This window comes from Saccopteryx bilineata, chromosome 8 (assembly GCF_036850765.1).
Source record: "Saccopteryx bilineata isolate mSacBil1 chromosome 8, mSacBil1_pri_phased_curated, whole genome shotgun sequence".
Classification (NCBI taxonomy): domain Eukaryota; kingdom Metazoa; phylum Chordata; class Mammalia; order Chiroptera; family Emballonuridae; genus Saccopteryx; species Saccopteryx bilineata.
Genome location: NC_089497.1, coordinates 30,974,687 through 30,994,109, shown reverse-complemented (window position 1 = coordinate 30,994,109; position 19,423 = coordinate 30,974,687). Strand labels below are relative to the sequence as shown.

The 19,423-nt window shown below is 38.3% G+C and overlaps 1 long non-coding RNA gene across 1 annotated transcript; it reads right to left on the bottom strand.

The window, feature by feature from the left end:
* Nucleotides 1–816: 816 nt before the first annotated feature.
* Nucleotides 817–19,041, bottom strand: LOC136312110 (uncharacterized). The gene is made up of 4 exons (XR_010726891.1): nucleotides 18,961–19,041; nucleotides 12,775–12,937; nucleotides 5,289–5,437; nucleotides 817–1,214 (listed from the first exon to the last, which is right to left on the bottom strand). It is a non-coding gene; the product is annotated as an uncharacterized lncRNA (long non-coding RNA).
* Nucleotides 19,042–19,423: the final 382 nt, after the last annotated feature.

Sequence of the window (19,423 nt, the reverse complement as noted above, 5' to 3'; positions counted from 1 at the left end):
AGAGCAATGCCCCAGATGGGCAAAGCATCGCCCTCTGGTGGGCATGCCGGGTGGATCCCGGTCAGGCGCATGAGGGAGACTGTCTTTCTGCATCCCTGCTTCTCAGTTCAGAAAAATACAAAAAAAAAAAAAAAAAAAAGACTGGTTTCATTCTGGAAAAAATAAGAAGTTATTAGATCTTAAGTAAAGTAATATGTCTGACATGATTTTTAAATTAGATTTATTATAATTTATTACATTGCTAGATTAGATACAAAATAATGTTCGGCAGGGCCAGAAAACCATAACCTTTGGGTTACACTAGATAGACACTATTTATGAACAAAATCTACAACAGAGAGTTGAGATTTTTTTCTCTGGAATGCGTATTTTGCATGTTTTTATTTTAAAAATAAAATTACCAGATGCAGTTTGAACTTCACAGAACTTTAGCAAATAAGTATGCTGTAACATTTTAATTCCCATTTTATAATTGAGAAACTAAAGTATAAAAGAGCAAAATGTTGTGCCTAAGATTAAATATATAGTAAATTTAACAAATCATTAGATATATTTATCTAGTAGATGGCAGAGTTAAGACTTAAAAAAAATTTTGGTTACTCATACAGTTCATTTAGAAAACTTGAAAATAAACCTTTAAAAGAACTAAATATTTACATTCTTATACTTTCTTCTGATAATAGTAATCATGAATACCTTGCATTTGGTAAGAAAGAACTCACTGCAGTGACTTAGATATTGTCACTTCTTATTAAATTTAAGAAGATTGACCAGGTGTTCATAGTAAATGTTAACTCAGATGGTAAAACTATTATTTGCCCAGCGTTCCAGAAGCAGTAGTCACATTACATATTTTGATGCCAAAACTGTGTTTTATTAACTTCTCTCTTCCCAGCACCTGGAAACCCAGACTAGACATTCAATAGACATGACAGTCCTTATTTTCCAGATGGAGTTCTCTTCCTACTGCCTGCTTCGGAGGTAGCAGTCTAAGCCTTTGTCTCTCCAGGGCCTGGTGATGTCTCTGTGTCCAGACTTGGCATTGGGGCTGCCTTCATGTGCTGCTTGTGCATACAAGGGAGATGGTAAATAACAGTAGTGGAGGCTAAAGCCTGCCCATCACCTATGCCCACAGGTACTCTTGATAGGAGATCTGAGTGGCATATCTTCACGGCTGCCACAGGTAATGAAGAGATCAGGTGTGAAATGATCATCTAGAAAAGAGGGCAATGAATGGCCAAGAAAATAGTTAGTTTCTCAATCAACATTAGAGGCTTCTTGATAGTCATGTTTCTGACTTAAGTGGCTGTATTTTTGCCCACATATATGCACTTTCTTAGGTTCGAGTGCGGAGCAGACAGAAACCTGGTTCTAACAGGGCCGAAGTACTGATAAGTGAATACAGTGAAGCAAGAGAAGGGTAGAAATATTTGCAGCTATGTGCAAAAGAGTGAGTAATAAGTGACATGGAACTTAATATCTATGAAGAGGTAAGTAAAGGAATAAGGGGTTATAAACAGTGAACAGGCAGAAAAATCAATAAACTGAAATCCATGCTGGGATCAAAGGATCGGTGAACTTTGAGTCCTAGAGACAGTGAGCTGAAAATACAGGTCACCAGAGGGAGAGATCAGGGGGCAGGATATGCAAAGTTAAGATTTTGAAGTTGTCATAGTTATTGGAAATTATAAGGGCTAGGATATCAACAAGAAAGGGGTGGTTGGCCCTGGCCGGTTGGCTCAGTGGTAGAGCGTCGGCCTGGCGTGTGGGGGACTCGGGTTCGATTCCCGGCCAGGGCACATAGGAGAAGTGCCCATTTGCTTCCCCCCCCTCCTTCCTCTCTGTCTCTCTCTTCCCCTCCCGCAGCCAAGGCTCCATTGGAGCAAAGATGGCCTGGGCGCTGGGGATGGCTCCTTGGCCTCTGCCCCAGGCGCTAGAGTGGCTCTGGTCACGGCACAGTGATGCCCCGGAGGGGCAGAGCATCGCCCCCTGGTGGACCTAGAGTCGCCCCTGGTGGGTGTGCCGGGTGGATCCCGGTCGGGCGCATGAGGGAGTCTGTCTGACTGTCTCTCCCCATTTCCAGCTTCAGAAAAATACAAAAAGAAAAGAAAAGAAAAAAAAGATTTTGAAGTTGTTATAGTTATTGGAAATTATAAGGGCTAGGATATCAACAAGAAAGGGGTGGTTAAGGTAGAATCGAAGGCTGTAACACCAACAGGGAGTAGAGCAGCTCCAGAAGTGGGAAAGGCAAAAACGTTAGAGGAATCATTTACACAGGTCTTGAAATCACCAAAATTAAGACAGGAATAGTACTAAAGAGAGGAATAAAGAGTCAGTAGCTAAAACCATCCAGAAATGAATGACGCAAAGTGCAGAAAATAAGGGAGAGTAGACAATACAGTCCAATTAAATGACATTCAAAATGTAAAGAGTTTAGGGTGAGTGGAAGAAGAACGGTCTGAAAATAGCAATAAGAAAATAGGAGACACATAAGTCACATTTAGACCCAATGTGAGAATAAAAACTGTCCCCAGTGGAAAGGACTACAGAAGAAGTAGGATCCTCAGAGAAGATCTTGGTTTTGGTCAGAGCAGGAAGGTAAGTATAATGCCAGTGGCCAAAGTCAGGCAGATCCACATTGGATTTAGGCAGACTGGACTGTGGAGCCAGAGAGCACTGGGCCATTCCCTTTTAATAGAGTTTCGCAACAGGACCAACAAATAGATGGGAAAATTGCTTCTCATGGCAGCAGATGAACAAACAGCAAGAAACGGCCCTTCGCAGGGGTGGGCAGGCAGTCCTCAATCTGCCCTGAGTCAAAGCATCTGTAACCTTACAGAGACCATATGTATGTGGCTCTGCTATGTGTTCAAGCACTAATCATGCAAAGTGCAAGTAAGCAAGCCTAACACAGCTGTTTTCCCAATAGTGAACAAAACTTGTATAATTCAGGGTCCAGTCAGGAGAAGAGAGTCCACACCAGATAGCTCTTGTTATTCTAAGAACTATGTACTAACAAAAGTATTGGAAGAGCTAAAAGATCAAGCAAACACAGAGAAGCAATTCAGGTGGTAGCAAGAGTAGGTTCCTATCACTGTTTTGGATGGAGAATATAGAAGAGGAGGTGATGAGACCAGAATCCAGGAGCTGAGTCTCCCAGCAGGAGGCAGAGCAGAGGGAACTGAAACCCCAGAGGATAGCCATCCAGAAGGAACAGAAACCAAAGGGAAGCTGTAGCTACTGCTGGAGCGGGAAGGGGGAAAGGATGGGGAGGGATGCCCTGTCTTCTCCTTTCCTATCACCATTTCATGCCCCACCAGTGCTTTTTATTGGCTGAAATGAGATGGCAGCCAGTTGACAAGGGAGGGTTTGAGGAGCTCTGCCACCCATAATACACAGCACTGGAGGGAGGAGTGGTCATGGACTTGAAAATAAATAGACAAAGGAGTCCATTAAGATTTGGCTATGGTGTCCTCTAAGTTCCAAAGAGTTCAATGGTAAAATTTCAGAGTTGGGGAGAGATTGGTTATGTCACAAAATTGGGGATTTACAAAGTTGTATGAGAATTTAAATGTGGGAGATTGGGGCTTCTTATAGCATCCGTCACAAACAGGAATTAAGAGGATAATAAGATTCATTCTGGTGAACCCCAGACAGCAGTCTCAGTGCCAGGCTGGGTCCTGGGTTTTACTCTGTTTGGCAACCATCTTAGAAGAGAGTCAAGAATTCACATAAACCAAGGTGAAAGAGTCTACAACAGGTGATAGGAGAGGGATAATGCAAATTAAAAGAAGAAAAGGAAGATGGGATGGAGGGAGGGAGACAGAGAGAGACAGAGTAAGAAAGAAAGAAAAATGAAAAGAAGGGATAAAATTTATAACAATGTATAGTAATGAATGTTAAGTAGATTTATGGTGGTGATCATTTTGTAATGCGTGTATACAAATATCAAGTTATTATGTAGTATACCTAAAACTAATATAATGTCAATTATATCTCAGGAAATAAATAAATACATACATAAATAAATAGAAATAAAGCATAGCTAATAAAGCATGACAGATATGTATCTTCTTCCATGAATTCTGATATGTAAGGAGTAGAAATTTTTTTTTCTAGAATCCAATCTCTTTCTGAGGGCCCCATTCCATAGGATCAGTAGAAATGTGATCTCATTTTTCCTGAGTTATGATTTTATCTAATTTCTGGAATCTCACCTTGTCCTAAGGTGTATATGTATGCATGTGTACATGGTTGATGCGTACACATGAGGCTGGAATGTCTGTGTTTGTGTCCATGTGTTTGCATGTCTGTGTGTATCTGTATAAGGTTGGTGAATTAAAGAAAAATTTGTATTTGATTGGCATCTGCTGGCCCATCCATTATTAACTCTCATCCTTGGTGGCTGCTCCATGGAGGGGGAAGGGGCTGCAGAAATGTCCTTTGTTTCTACCTGCACAGTCCCTTCAGAAACACCTTTTATGTCATACTTGGACGCTAAGTACCTCCCTCACCAAAATACAATGTGAGAAACTCTATGAGGTTTCCAAAGTCTCATCTGGTTAGAATAATATCATGGAGCCATTTGCTCCAGTGTCTCATTTCCCATCCAGAGATGTAAAGAAAAGGGGGCTTAAGCCCTTTCTGCTCTCAGATCTCACAAGCCATCTGGTGCTATTGCCAATGCCCCAGGATTGGCCCAAAGCTGGACAAAGGAACTTTCTCAGGAGTCTCCCAATTTTTCCTGCCTTTCTTATCCATTTCTATTTTTGACTTCCCAAGGAATCTTTACTGATGAGGTAGGCAAAAAGTGAGAAGTTTAACCCTTACTTTTCAGTCCACCTCTGTTTAGGTCTCTCTTGCCCTAATCCAAAATCTCAAAGCCCTTTTCCTTTCCTGAGACAGTGAGTAAGGGCTAGTTATTTTTATGGGGTCAAGGAAGAAACAAAGATGAAAAAAGGAAAAAATAATACTGTTAACATTTTACAAATGGCATATCCCACAGAATCAACTTCTGAGAGAAGAAGGTAAGCTGAGCTGAGAATTACAGAGGAGAAGAGAAAGGTTGGGAATATAGGAACATTTTTAGATGGAGATTATGGCTCAAGTCAGGGGCTATATTTTCTTAGATGTTCCCTTTTCATGGGATAGAACTTCTCAATCAGGAAAAAAAATGAGGTGCTTTCTGAGATAGAGTTACAGGAAGCTTACCAAAAACAGCAATCAACGGTATGCCATTATCCCATGAGTTTCTCACAACAAATGGTTAAGGTTAGTATCATAATTACCTTTCACAGATGAGGAAACTAAGGCAAACTTTCTTCAGAATTTGTTCAAAGTCACACAGACCAGTGGAGATGAGAAAAGTCTTGAGATGACTGAAAACATTTATTGCCCAAAACTCATGGTTTGCTTCTTAAGAACTCTCATAACTGACCTTAAAAAGAAAACATGTTTTCAAGTGTGTAAAACTCTCTAATTAGTGACAAAATGTTTGTGTCCATTGACAATAGTTGTTATTTGACTTGAGAAAAATGAAACCAGGACATGACTCAGCATGGGAAAGTGGAAGTGATTTTGTGGAAACACGTTTTCTATGGTAACCATAGAACACTCCAATTTTGCTGGGGCTTCAATTTTCTGATTTGCGAAGGTTCAAAACTTCCTTAGAAGCACCTATGTCTCCATCACATGACTCCTAAGTACATGTCTCCCTTGCCCCAGCCCCTTGAGCTGTCTGGCATAACCACATATTTCTGCTAGGATTTGTGTCCCAGGGGTCAAGCTGGATGGGTGGAGGTGAAGTATGATACAAAACAGCCTGCAACTGGAAGTCAGGTCTGTGTAATTGATCAGTCTTTGGAGGGCAGCAAAACATCAGGCACAGGAAGTGGAGCTCAGCCCTGGAGTTTAAAGCAGATTGGAAACTGGGTACAAGGTCCAAAATTCAAAGCTGCCAGAAACAACACAGAACTGAAAATAATAGTCAGAGGAAAGCTTGGACTTCCATTTTTACAATCAGACAGCAATTGGTATTACCAGAGAACCAAGTATGCTTTAAAGACATTGCAAAAATTTTATTAATTTCTTTTCATTTTAAGTAAATATGGGTCATATTAGGCATATAGATCTTTGTGCTTTATTTTATTTTGACTTTTATTTTTTACTTATTTTTCATTGAATTTATTATGGTGACACTGGTTCACAAAACAGTACAGGTTTCAAGTGTACAACTCAATAAAACATCACCTGCACACGGAACCGCGTACCCATCACCCAAAGCAGTCTCTCCCCATCCCCATTTTCCTCCCTTTGCTCACCTCCATCTAGCCCTCACCCCCTTTACAGGCTATCACCAGACTGTTGTCTGTTTCTGTATGTTAAGTATAAATGTTTTTTAGCTAATCGCTTCACCTCCTTTCATCCAATCCCCCCATGCCCTCCCCTACCACAGTGGTCACTTTGTTTTATGTATACATGTCTCTGTTTCTATTTTGTTCAACAGTTTATTTTGTTCTTTTTTATTATTACTATTACTTTTAGAGAGACAGAGAGGAATGGGGAGGGAGAGAAAGAGAGAGAGAGAGAGAGAGAGAGAAGCATTCATTTGTTGTTCCACTTAGTTGTGCATTTATTGGTGGCTTTCTGAATGTGCCCTGACTGGAGATCAAACCCTTAACTTTGATGTTCAGGATAATACTGTAATCAACTGAGCTAACAGGCCAAGCAAGGCTGATCAATTTATTTTGTTCATTAGATTCCACATATAAGTAAGATCATGTGGTGCTTGTCTCTCTGACTGGTATATTTCACTTAGCATAATAAACTCCAGGTCTATTCATACTGTCACAAAAAGTAAAATTTCCCTTTTGTACTGCTGTGTAGTATTCCATTGTGTAAAGGTACCACAGCTTTTGCATCCACTCATCTACTTACGGGTACATGGGCTGCTTCCAGATTTTGGCTATTGTAAATACTGCTGCAGTGAACACAGGGGTACATATATCCTTTCCATTTAGTGTTTCAGAATTCTTAAGTAAGATCACGGGGTCAAAAGGCAGTTCCATTTTTAATTTTTTGAGGAACTCTGTACTGTTTTACACAGTGGTTGCTGCAGTCTGCATTTCTACCAACAGTGAAAGAGAACCCACTTTTCTACACATCCTGCCCAGCGCTTGTTGTTTGTTTATTTATTGATGATAACCAATCTGGCAGGTATAAAGTGATATCTCATTGTGGGTTTAATTTGCATTTCTCTGATGATTAGTGACACTGAGCATTTTTTTTTAATGTTTATTGTCTATCTGTATGTCCTCTTTAGAGAAGTGTTTATTCAGGTCTGTTGTCCATTTTTTAAATGGATTGTGTGTCTTTCTGGTTTTGAGTTATATAAGTTCTTTTTATATTTTGGAAATTAAACCCTTATCAGATGTACCATTGGCAAAAACAGTGTGTCCTTAAAGTCATGGTGCACTTTTGACCAATCACAAGAAAGCAACAAAAGACAATAGAAATGTGAAATCTGCACCAAATAAAAGGAAAACCCTCCCAGTTTCTGCAGGATGATGTGGCAGCATGTGCGCATGAGCAGATGATGACGTAACACCATGTATACAGCGGAGCAGCCCACGGCCATGCCAGTCGTGATGTGGGCACTACAGAGGAAAGTTCAGTGTGTTCTGTGGCTCACTAAATTAGAATCCATGACCAAAGTGCAACGTGAATATCGGCGCGTTTATAACAAAGCGCCACAAGATAGGAATAACATTACTCAGTGGGATAAGCAGTTGAAGGAAACCGGCAGTTTGGTGGAGAAACCCCATTCTGGTAGGCCATCAGTCAGTGACGAGTCTGTAGAGGCTATACGGGATAGCTACCTAAGGAGCCCTAAAAAATCTGTGCGTGAGCCCACATCAAACTGCACTGAATAGGTATGAAACTGGGAGAGTTTTCCTTTTATTTGGTGCAGATTTCACATTTCTATCGTCTTTTGTTGCTTTCTTGTGACCGGTCAGAAGTGCACCATGACTCTATGGACACACTGTCTGTTCTCTCATTCAGTGGGTTCCCTTTTCATTTTGTTAATGGTTTTTTATTACCATGAAAAACTTTTTAGTTTGATGTGGTCTCAGTTGTTTATTTTTTTCCTTTGTTTTCCTTGCCTGAGGAGACATATAGGTAAAAATATTGCTACCAGAGATGTGTGAGATTTTACTGCTTGTTTTTTTCTAAGATTTCTATGGTTTCACAACTTACATTTAGGTCTTTTATCCATTTTGAGTTTATTCTTTTGTATAAAGTAAGCTGGTGGTCTTTGCATGTAACTGTCCAATTTTCCCAATACCATTATTGAAGAAACTGTCTTTACTCCATTGTATGCTGTTGCCTCATTTGTCAAATATTAACTGACCATACAGTCATGAGTTTATTTCTGGGCTTTCTCTTCTGTCCCTTGATCTATTTGCTTGTTCTTATGCCAGTACAGGCTGTTTTGATTATTATGGACTTGTAGTATAGTTTGATATCAGGTATTATGATACCTCCAACTTTTTCTTTCTCAAGATTGCTAAGGGTATTCTATAGATTGCTTTGAGTACTTTGGACATTTTAATATATTAATTCTTCTAATCCATGAATATGTTATATGCTTCCACCTATTTGTATCTTCCTCAATTTCTTTCTTCCATGTTCTCCTTAGTTAACCTTATTCCTAGGAACCTTATTTTATTTGACATTGCAATATTAAAAGAGATTGGTGTTTTGATTTCTCTTTCTGATAGTTTATTATTGGTGTATAAAAATGCCACTAATTTCTGACAAGATCGGGAGCATTCAGGGTGGTATGGCCATAGACAAAAAAAAAATGCCACTAATTTCTGAATATCAATTTTGTATCTTAACTTTTGCTGAACTTATTACATCTAGTAGTCCTTTGGTGGAGTCTTTAGGGTTTTCTAGGTATAACAGCATTATTTTTCCCTTACTAGGTCATGAATATGCCCCTTTATTTTTTAACCCACAGCACGTTGGTATTTTGCCTGTCACTGTTCCTGGCTTGACCAAGGAAACCAGTTTGTTGGATCGGATGGCCACCCCCAATCCTGACTAACTAGATTTATCTTTTTTGGCCAACCCTTTTCTAACCAAACATTGCTCTCTTGACCTCTCAGTGTTCCTCTACCCTGGTTTTCCTTTGGCTGTTTCCTCTGATTTTCTTCACAATCATTTTCTTCTGATAATTCTTGACTATGGGTGATGGGTGCCCAGAGATTGCTTTTTCTATCATTTTAAATACTGTTTTTGGACCCATCACCTCTACATTTGATACACAAATTTAAATCTTCAGCCTTGTTCTCTCTCCTAAATTTCAGGCCCTTCCCTAGATTTCTCTCTGACTCATTAAACTCAGCACACCCAAAGCAGAGTTTATTTCTTCTCAAATATGACAGGGCGTCTCCCTTTACATTTGGAGACAGAAATCCCACAGTGCCATCTTGCCTCTTCTCCTTGGTAACAATAATAAACACAGAACTAACAGTGATCGAACTCAAATACTATGTTAAGAGCTTTATACACATTATCTCATTTAATCCTCACAACAAATCTATGAGGTAAGCACTCCCATCACCTGACTTTACAACAAGGAAACGGGAGCCTAGGAAGGTAAAGACACTTGCTCAAAGGCATGCAGAAGTAAGTGGTGGAGCTCAAAGTAAACTTAGCCGTTTGTTTCTATAGCCTTAAGCCTGTCCTCTTAGCTCCACACTCTTATGGAATGACTCAATAAGGTTTCTGCAAAAGTAATTTTTACTGAGAAAACATGTGAAAAAACATTTCAATGTAAAAATGGATTAAGATAAAATAAAAACTCACTGTTTATTCAAATCTAGCCGTGTCCACCTGCATCAACCTGGACAGTTCAACTTGACATCCAGCCCTGGTTCCTTCATTTTACCATAATCCTCTTTTGGCTACACCAACTTAATCAGACTTCTTGTCAAGGAAGATTTGGCTTCCAGATCCCGTGGACTCCTCAACTTCTTCCAAATGTTGCTTATTAAAATCAGCCTCTGGGCCCTGGCCGGTTGGCTCAGCAGTAGAGCGTCGGCCTAGCGTGTGGAGGACCCAGGTTTGATTCCCGGCCAGGGCACACAGGAGAAGCATCCATTTGCTTCTCCACCCCTCTGCCGTGCCTTCCTCTCTGTCTCTCTCTTCCCCTCCTGCAGCCAAGGCTCCATTGGAGCAAAGATGGCCCGGGCGCTGGGGATGGCTCTGTGGCCTCTGCCTCAGGCGCTAGAGTGGCTCTGGTCGCAACATGGCGATGCCCAGGATGGGCAGAGCATCGCCCCCTGATGGTCAGAGCATCACCCCCTGGTGGGCATGCCGGATGGATCCCAGTCGGGCGCATGCAGGAGTCTATCTGACTGTCTTTCCCTGTTTCCAGCTTCAGAAAAATGCAAAAAAAAAAAAAAAATCAGCCTCTGTTCTTTGGTAGTGGGCTCCATAATGTTTTGATTGGTCCTCTGAACCCAGCACCATCCCAGCAATAGGGAAGGTGCCCATCTACCTGAACACGGCTCTGAAACCACGTCTCCTCTCCTCTTTAGAAGATTGAATCTTTGGGTTCTGGTTTAGTTTATTTTTGAACCTAAGAGAAGGGTTTTTTACACTTTCCTATTAAATTTTATCTTGGTAGATGCACCTTATAATTTTAGCTGATCTCTGTAAAATATTAATTCTGTGATTCAACAACTTTGATTATTTCCCCAAGTTTAAATTTATTCATTCATTGATTTAAAAGTATATAATTTCTCAAGTACTCACTAGGTGCAAAGTACCATTTTAATCCCTGGAAATTCAACAGGGAACAAGACAGACAAAACTTCTACTTATGTGGAATTCACCTTTGCATCCTAAGGGGATGGGTAAGGGGAGAAAGGCTAGGAAAAGGTGTCATCATTAAGTGGTGGGGAGAGAGAATGCCTCTTTTTTCATCCTCCAAGAGTGAAATGAACATGGCTTCTAGACCTTGTGACTTTCATAAAAGTTAAGCTGGTCCTTCTCTCTTAAGATGATAAGAAGTACACCCGGTGCCTAGTTGATTCTAGGTATATTCCTTCAACCAGTAGTACTGCTCTGTTGTCAACTGGAATGCTCTCTGAGAACCTGGCATAAACTGTCTGTTGGTTTTCCTCCAAGTAGTCACTCAGGTGCCCTAAATGAACTTTCATAACATCCTTGGGAGTATAACTGGTCTGACCCACCTTACCAGTCTAAGGTACAAACATAGTTAAGTGTATTTAATTTTTCTAATATATCACTTAAATTCTAACTAATTTTCCTAAGAGAACTGCAAACTAAGAGGGGATTGAAAGGATGGAACCAAAAAGCCTCTCTCAACCTCAATCTCCTGACATAGTTTTGAGCTTGTTTTATAGACACAGAGGAGTGTAAAAGAACACACCATCCAAACTGTATCCTGCTTTCAAGCCAGTTGCCATTGCCCAAAATAATTTTAATGACCTACTGCAGCTGGTCAACCAAAGAAACAAATTACTCTCCTAAGCCCAGCTGTTTCTTGACAATAATCACATTGCCTTTGACAAACTAATAAAAGCCAACTCCCTACCTCACTCAGGGCAGGTACTATTCTCTTGGTGCCTGACCATTTCTTTTCTTGGAAAGTAATAAATTCTTCTGTTTCAGTATCTCCACTTTTTGTGAATTATTTTACAACTGTCATCCCCAGCTGACCTAACAAGGATACCAAAAGACTCTGCTTTTATAAAGCCTCCAAAATTCCTTGGTACCTTTTCCCTAAAATTTCAGTCCCATGTTTACATAACTAAGTGAAACCCCTTTTTTGTGACAGAATCAGAGAGAGGGGCACATAGGGACAGACAGACATGAAGGGAGAGAGATAGGAAGCATCAATTCTTCGTTGTGGCACCTTAGTTGTTCATTGATTTTTTTCTCATATGTGCCTTGACTGGGGGTGCTACAGCAGACTGAGTGACCCCTTGCTCAAGCTGGTGAGCTTAGCTCAAACCAGAAGAGCCCACACTCAAGCTAGTGACCTCAGGGTTTCGAACCTGGGTCCTCTGCATTCCAGTTCAATGCTCTATCCACTGCGCCACCACGTGGTCAGGCTGAAACTACTTTTGAATTTTCAAGTAAATATAAAAATTTGATGCAAAGATAACTTGCTATCTCCACCTTTATATTTAGAAGAGCTAGAATATTAATTTTTGAAAGAATGCTATTTTTATTAGCATTTAGGAGAAAGAAATCATTTCTTCAAAGAAAATCAAATTGAAAAAACTCACAAAGGCTTTAAACATTAGTAACAATAGGTTTTTAAAAGCCTTGGTTTATGCGTATAGTAAAAGTGAAAAAAAAGGTAGAGATCAGGGATCTATTGTAGAAGTCTGATCTACACTTCCACCAGAAATGGAGAAAATGTTCTTCCCTTTTTCCATATTTTCCATTTTCTTTCCCTTTTTAACTTCACCTTCGAGAAGGGGGAGCCAAGATGGAGAAGAAAGATACTGGCCTGAACTGGAATAAACTGTAGAACCTGGATTGGATGAAATTAAGCTGGACAAGATAGAAATCATTTTTAATTTGCAGCCTTCCAAGCTAGTCCTGACATCTCTCCTCAGGCATTGGCAACTTATCCCACAGCCAGAGAACCGCAGCCAAATTGCTGGGGAATTTCAGTGACACATCACTATTCACCTGCCCTCGGCAAAGTACACTCCCACACACTCCTACCTCCATCTCACTCAGCCTGGTTCTGGAGGCGCCTAGAACTTGGCACCCAATGAAGCCATTTCTCCCAGCAGAGTCGGTCTTAAATGAACTGTCCCAAACTCTTCCTGACCACTCCAGGCAGCAATATACATCCTCATGCTTTGTTTGATCTTGGTCATCAACTCTGGATTTAAAAAGAGAGAGAGAGAGACCTCAGTTATTTACATCTTAGAAAGAGAAAGAAGCTTGTTAATTAAAATACATCTCTTGGAAATAAGATATGTTTTATTAGGCTTAAACTGCTCCATGCAGGTTTTGTCTCATCCAGTTATTGAAAAATACAGGGCACCCACGTTATTCAGCTAAGCACAGCTGCACCCCCTATTAGTTTTGCAAATGACTTATAGCAGTGGCATGAGACACAAAACAAAGAACCAAACACTTTGGTTTCACAGGTGTATTCATATGTCCAAGTCTGTCAAATTTATACATTAAACAAGAGCAATGTTTTGCATGTCAATTATACCTCAACAAAGCTGTTTTTTAAAAAAAGGGCCATTCCTTACAAAGAAGTGAGGTTTGACCTGATAATTCTTCAGACCCTTTTGGAAAGTGCAAGGGATTCTGGTGCATGCAATAATAATAATAATAATAACAACAACAACAATGATAATAATAATAGCAGCTAATATATATTTACAATGTACTTTACATATATCATTTTATTTAACTTATAGAACAATTATTCGAGAGAAACTATATATTACTGAAATTTCACAAAGTAAGGAGTTCCTATTTTAACTAGTATTTCAAATATCAAAAAACTTATTCCAGTGTTCTACTCTTAGAACTGTAGATATGGAACTTTGGGGCCAGAATGACTCATAATTGGAGCAGTGGGCTCTTTCTCTCACATACCACACCAGTGGTGGGATTCAATAACAACCAGTTCTCTGCCCTAATGACCATTTTAAATATAAAAAAATGATATACCGAAAGGTAGTTTATTATTTCATTCATTTAATACTTAAATAAGAACAATAAAAGGGGTACACCAAACTAGAAGATGTTATAAAAAAGAGTTTTAAAATATTAATTAAAAAATATTAAATAATACCTGACCAAAAAAAATAAAACTGCTATTTAAGATATTTCCACTAACAGCTTATAACCTCCTGGTTGTTAGGCACTTTTTTTCTTTAGGTAATATGTTTATTTACTGAAGTAAAAAACATGAGAAAATTAAAATGTAGTATTTCATCAAAGCTATAATGAGTTTTATAAAATGAATGAATAAATATTACAAGAATAGTTCCAGCAAACTTTTTTCACCTATGGACGGAAAGAACATTACTATGGGCACTTAGAATACGCTGTTGTGCAGATGAACATTAAAAAAGAGTAAGGAATATAAATGTGTGATTTCAACATTGGGCAGCTGCTCAGGTGCCCACCTTAGAGAGAACCCTCATGACAAGTGTCATTTTAACAACTGGTTTACCCAACTCAACAAAAAAATCAGGTATCAGTTCTGCCAAACCGATGCGACCTGGCTGAATGCCACAATGCACCACACCCACAGGCAGCCATCTTCCCTTTCCTGCTGCAGACAGGCCTCATCACATTCCACAGATGAGACTAAACGATTTAATATCACCTTCAGCAATTACCTGAAGAAGCATATGATTAAAACAGCCTATTACCCTCGTTTCTCACCAACTCCCACAATATTACATTTATAAAATTCTCCATGTAAACAAATTTTGTTTGGCTTAAATTTCTCTACAAGAAATACTGTCTCAAACAAATTGGTATTGTGGCCTTCCTAGCATAATTCTTTGTAGGCATGAGTATTTGTTAAAACAAAGACCATGTTGTCTGGTAATAAAAGCCAAGGCAAGGTATGAGAAATAATCTCCTGGTAACCGTAGCTAAGATAACCTTGAGCATGTACCTGCATGTAAAGTACTGCATAGAACACTTCCAACTCAAAGTCTTTCCTGAGTTACAACTCTAACGAGAAGCCAACTTGAAGTGTTTTAGTTTTGTTTACACTTCTGTGTGATGTTTTGCATTACTTATTAATACACTGAACTTCTGATTATTGCCTAACAAATAAGTGTGGTAGGAAGTAGACAATTGGAGTGTTTCCATGGACTGAACATTTTGAAGAAGAAAAAGATAAATGAATAGTACAAAGAGAAAAGAGAGAAAACCTTTTCAGAAAACACAATTATCTTGAGTTACATTTCCTGCAAAACTTTATTTCCATTTTTCTCTCTCTTCATAGAAGATTAACTTTGAAAGTCCTTCTTACACAGTGAGGGTAAAATATTTTTGGAGGCATCTGAAACCAAAAACTTAACTGAGCAGGCTTCTTCTTTTTTTAAAAGAAAGTTTATCTTAGTGTTGTAAAAATACATGAGAACTACCTTCTTAACAAATTTTAAAATGTACAAGACAATACTGTTGACTATAAGCACAAAATTGTACAGCAGATCTCTAGAACTTATTTATTTTGCTTAACTAAAACTTTATGCATGTTGAATAATAACTCCCTATTTCTCCCTCCCTCAGACTCTGACAGTCACCATTCCATTCTTTGATTCTATAAATTTGACTATTTTAGATACCTCCTATCAGTGGAATTGAGCAGTATTTGTTCTTCTGTGACTGGCATATTTAACACAACGTTTCAAAGTTTCATCCAGGTTATTACAAATTGAATAATTTCTTTCCCTTTTAAGACTGAATTACGTTCTATTATATGTATATATATTTTTTCTTTACTCGTTCATTCCGCAATGGACAGTTAGGTTGTTTCCACATTTTGGCTAGTGTGAGCAGTGCTGCAATGAAATGAGAGTGCTCATAGCCCGTTGATGTCTTGATTTCAATTACTAGGGATAAATACCTAGAGTTGGTGTTATGGGATCACATGAACTTAATTTTTGCACAACTTTATACTGTTTTTCATAGTAAATGCACATAATTTTTGCATTCCCACTAACAGTGTGCAAGGGTTCTAATGCTTCCATATCCTTGCCAACACTTGTCTTTGTTTATTTGTTTGTTTTTTGACCATCGCTATCTTGATAGGTGTGAGGCAATATTTCATTGTAGTTTTGATTTGTATTCAAGTCCAATGACATTTTCCGCAAAAATAAGAAAAAAAATTCTAAAATTCTTACAGAATCACAAAGGACCACAAATAATCACATCAGTCTTTAAAAAGAACAAAACCAGAGACCCTACACTTCCTTATTTCAAACTGTATTACAAAACTCAGCAATGGCAACAGTATGATGCTGGTATAAAGACAATATATAGACCAATGGCACCGAATAGAGAGCTCAGAAATAAATTCAAAGATATACGATATCAATGAGAATACAAAGAATGTACAATGGAAGAAGGATAATCTATTTAACAAATGGTGTTGGGAAAACTGAATATTTACATGCAGAAATTGGAACCTTATCTGACACCATGCACAAAAACAACTCAAATGGTTTAGTGACTTAAATGTCAGAACTGAAACTATAAAACTCCTAGAAGAAAAAAAAAGAACAAAAAAAGCTTCATGACATTGGTCTTGGCAATGGTCACAAATATGACAACAAAAGCACAGGCAACAAAAATAAAAATCAACAAGTGGGACTATATCAAATTAAAAACCTTCTGCACAGTGAAAGCATTAACAGAGTTGAAAAGTAACTTATAGAATGGGAGAAAATATTTGCTAACTATATCTCTGTTAAGGCATTGATACCTAAAATATATAAGGAACTTATACTATTTATATGCAAAAATATTAATAAACAGACAACAAACTTGAATAGACTTTTCTCTCAAAAAAAGACAGCCTGTTTCTTCTTGCTCCGCCTTCTATATTAACATTTAGAGATAGTTGTAAGGCAAAAGGTTAAGTGGTATTTTAGTGTGAAGAATCCTTTAGTCTCTGAAAATTTCCAGCTCTTTTAAGACAGGAACTTGATCTATCTTTCTTATCCCCAGAACTACCACAGTGTTTGAAACCCAGGGAGGGGGTGATTATTTGATGAATTTGGTTGATTAAAAATTACCACCCCTCTGGCCTATGCACTCACCCAGTAAGAGGAGAAGTTTACTGCGAAGTAGGGAGTCAGCACAGCGGTAATAGACCCAGAAGAACCGTCAAGTCCTTCCCCAGTGGCATAAAAAGGATGCTATTAATCAACAAATAAACATAACATACTTCTTGTTCTAAACACAAAGAAACTTATTTTCAAAAAAAATCTGAAAATAAAAAACAAATAATTAATGTAGTCATGCATGTACTAAAAGAAGGTAAACTGTTTAGTGTTCTGATGCTTACCAGTGTTACTATATATGAGCAGTGTGAATACCTGAGGTCAATAGATAAGATATTGCTACTGAATTTTTCAGAACTTGTCCAAAAAAATCAACAAGATATCTGAAATCTGGAAAACATGTATACTGTCTGCATGAATAAATCTAGTCTTTTGTTTTTATAATTCTTAATTTTAAAGAATGTGGTTTTCATCATGCTGAGATGAATGACAATGACATCAAAGCTAAAGTCAGTTCTGAGAAAGAAAGGGGACCAGTTTTCCTTCAGAAGCTTCCTACCTTGAGGAAGACACTTCTTGCTGAAACACAAGCACAAAATATTTGGCATACCTTTCTTCACCCTTAAATTGGAGATATATGGAGGCTCTTCCTCATTCTACTATTCAAGCTAAAGGAGGCATCTGTCTGGAAGGAGCCTGAACACTTGCCTGGTGCTGCAGTCTTGCAGCTGACACCAGAGGAACAGGACCACAGATTGTGTGGCTCTGATAGAAAGGGGCTTGCAAGTATGAGTCCCACAAGACTGAAGCAAACAAACATCACTTAACAGGCAGGCAGCACTCACCACAGCTATCCTCCCGGGGCTTAGAGGAAACAGAAGAGGCCAAATATGCATATTGCACAAGCTGCTGCTTGAGGTTTCAGCTTTTAATTAAATCTTCTCCCTCTTGCATTCTCTAACAAAAAAACCAATCCACTTGTATCTCCTTAAAAAGAACGTGTATCCACATCTAGTGCCCCAACTTCTACAGCTGCTACCCAAGGGAATATCCTCCAAATTATTGAACTCTGAAAGCCAACAAGACTTGCATTCATCAGTGCCACAAGATTATAGCAAACAAGAGCAATTTTAAACAGGTGCACACCAGCAGCTATACACTCAGATACAGTGCAGTGGGAGCAGGCAAACATGCCCGTCTCCTAGTTTCCCAGTTGCTACTTCTAATCAGACTGCATCTAGGTTCGGACTGCAACCCCTTCCCCTTTGAAACACTAATGGGTTTTGGCATACCTTCAACTACTCAGAGTCACTAAGAACAAAGAAGAAGGATTGGCCTCTCACAAATGTTTGAGAGACAACCAGGAACTCAGTCTGAGCTAATTGATAAAGTTCATCTCCACAAGACCACCTTGTCAAGACTTATAGAGGTGGCTGTTATTATCTCATGCACAGAAACCAACACAAAGAGTCAAGGAAAATGAAGAAAGAAAGATATATGTTCAAAGCAAAAGAATAAGGTAAATTTCTATAGATCTTAATAAAACAAAGATATGTGATTTACTGATAAAGAATTCAAAATAATGGTTATAGAGATGCTCACTAAGGTCATAAGAACATACATGAACGAAGTAAAAAATCAACAAGGAAGTAAAAAAATATAAAATTGTATCAAACAGATAACATAGAGTTGAAGAATACAGTACTTGAACTAAAAAACTCAATAGAAGGGGTCAAGAGCAAGCCAGATTAGTGGAAGAAAGGATTAATGAACTTAAAAACAAGGCCATGGAATTCATCTAGTTATAAATACAAAAAAAAGAAAACATTTTTTAAAAAGTGTATATAGCTTAAGTGACTTATGGGACAACATCAACCCAAAAGGAGAAGAGAGAGAGCAAGAAAGGTGCAGAAAGCTTATTCAAAGAAAAATGGCTGAAATTTTTTTTTAACCTGAGGAAAAGAATAAACATCCAGGTCCAGGAAGCTCAAAAAAGTACCAAAAAAATATGAATTTAAAGATGCCCACACCAAGACATGTTCCAATTAAATTTTCAGAAGTTAAAAACAAGGAAATAATCTTAAAAGCAGTAAGAGAAAAACACCTTAATTACACAGGAACCCCATAAACCTACCAGAATTTTTAGCAGAAACTTCATAGGCCAAAAGGAGGAGAATCAGCATCACTATGTTAGCCTTACAAGAAGTGTTAAGGGGATTTCTTCAAGCCAGAAAAAAAAGGAAGTCAATTAGTGACATGAAATTATATGAAAGGATAAAACTCATCTGGTAAAGGTAAATATATAGCTAAATTTAAAATACTCCAAAATTGTAATGGTGATGGTTCAAATCATATAAAACTCTTATATAAAGGTTAAAAGACAAAAGTATTAAAGATAACTATAACCACAATAATCTGTGATGTATCTTTTATACACAATATAAAAGATATAAATTGTGACACCAAAGACAAAATGTGGGTAAGGGAGTATAAAAAATATAGTTTTTATATGCATTCACACTTAAGTTATTAGCTTAAAATAGAGTGTTATAAGTAATAGTTTAAAACGTCATTATGTACAACACACTAGAATTTAC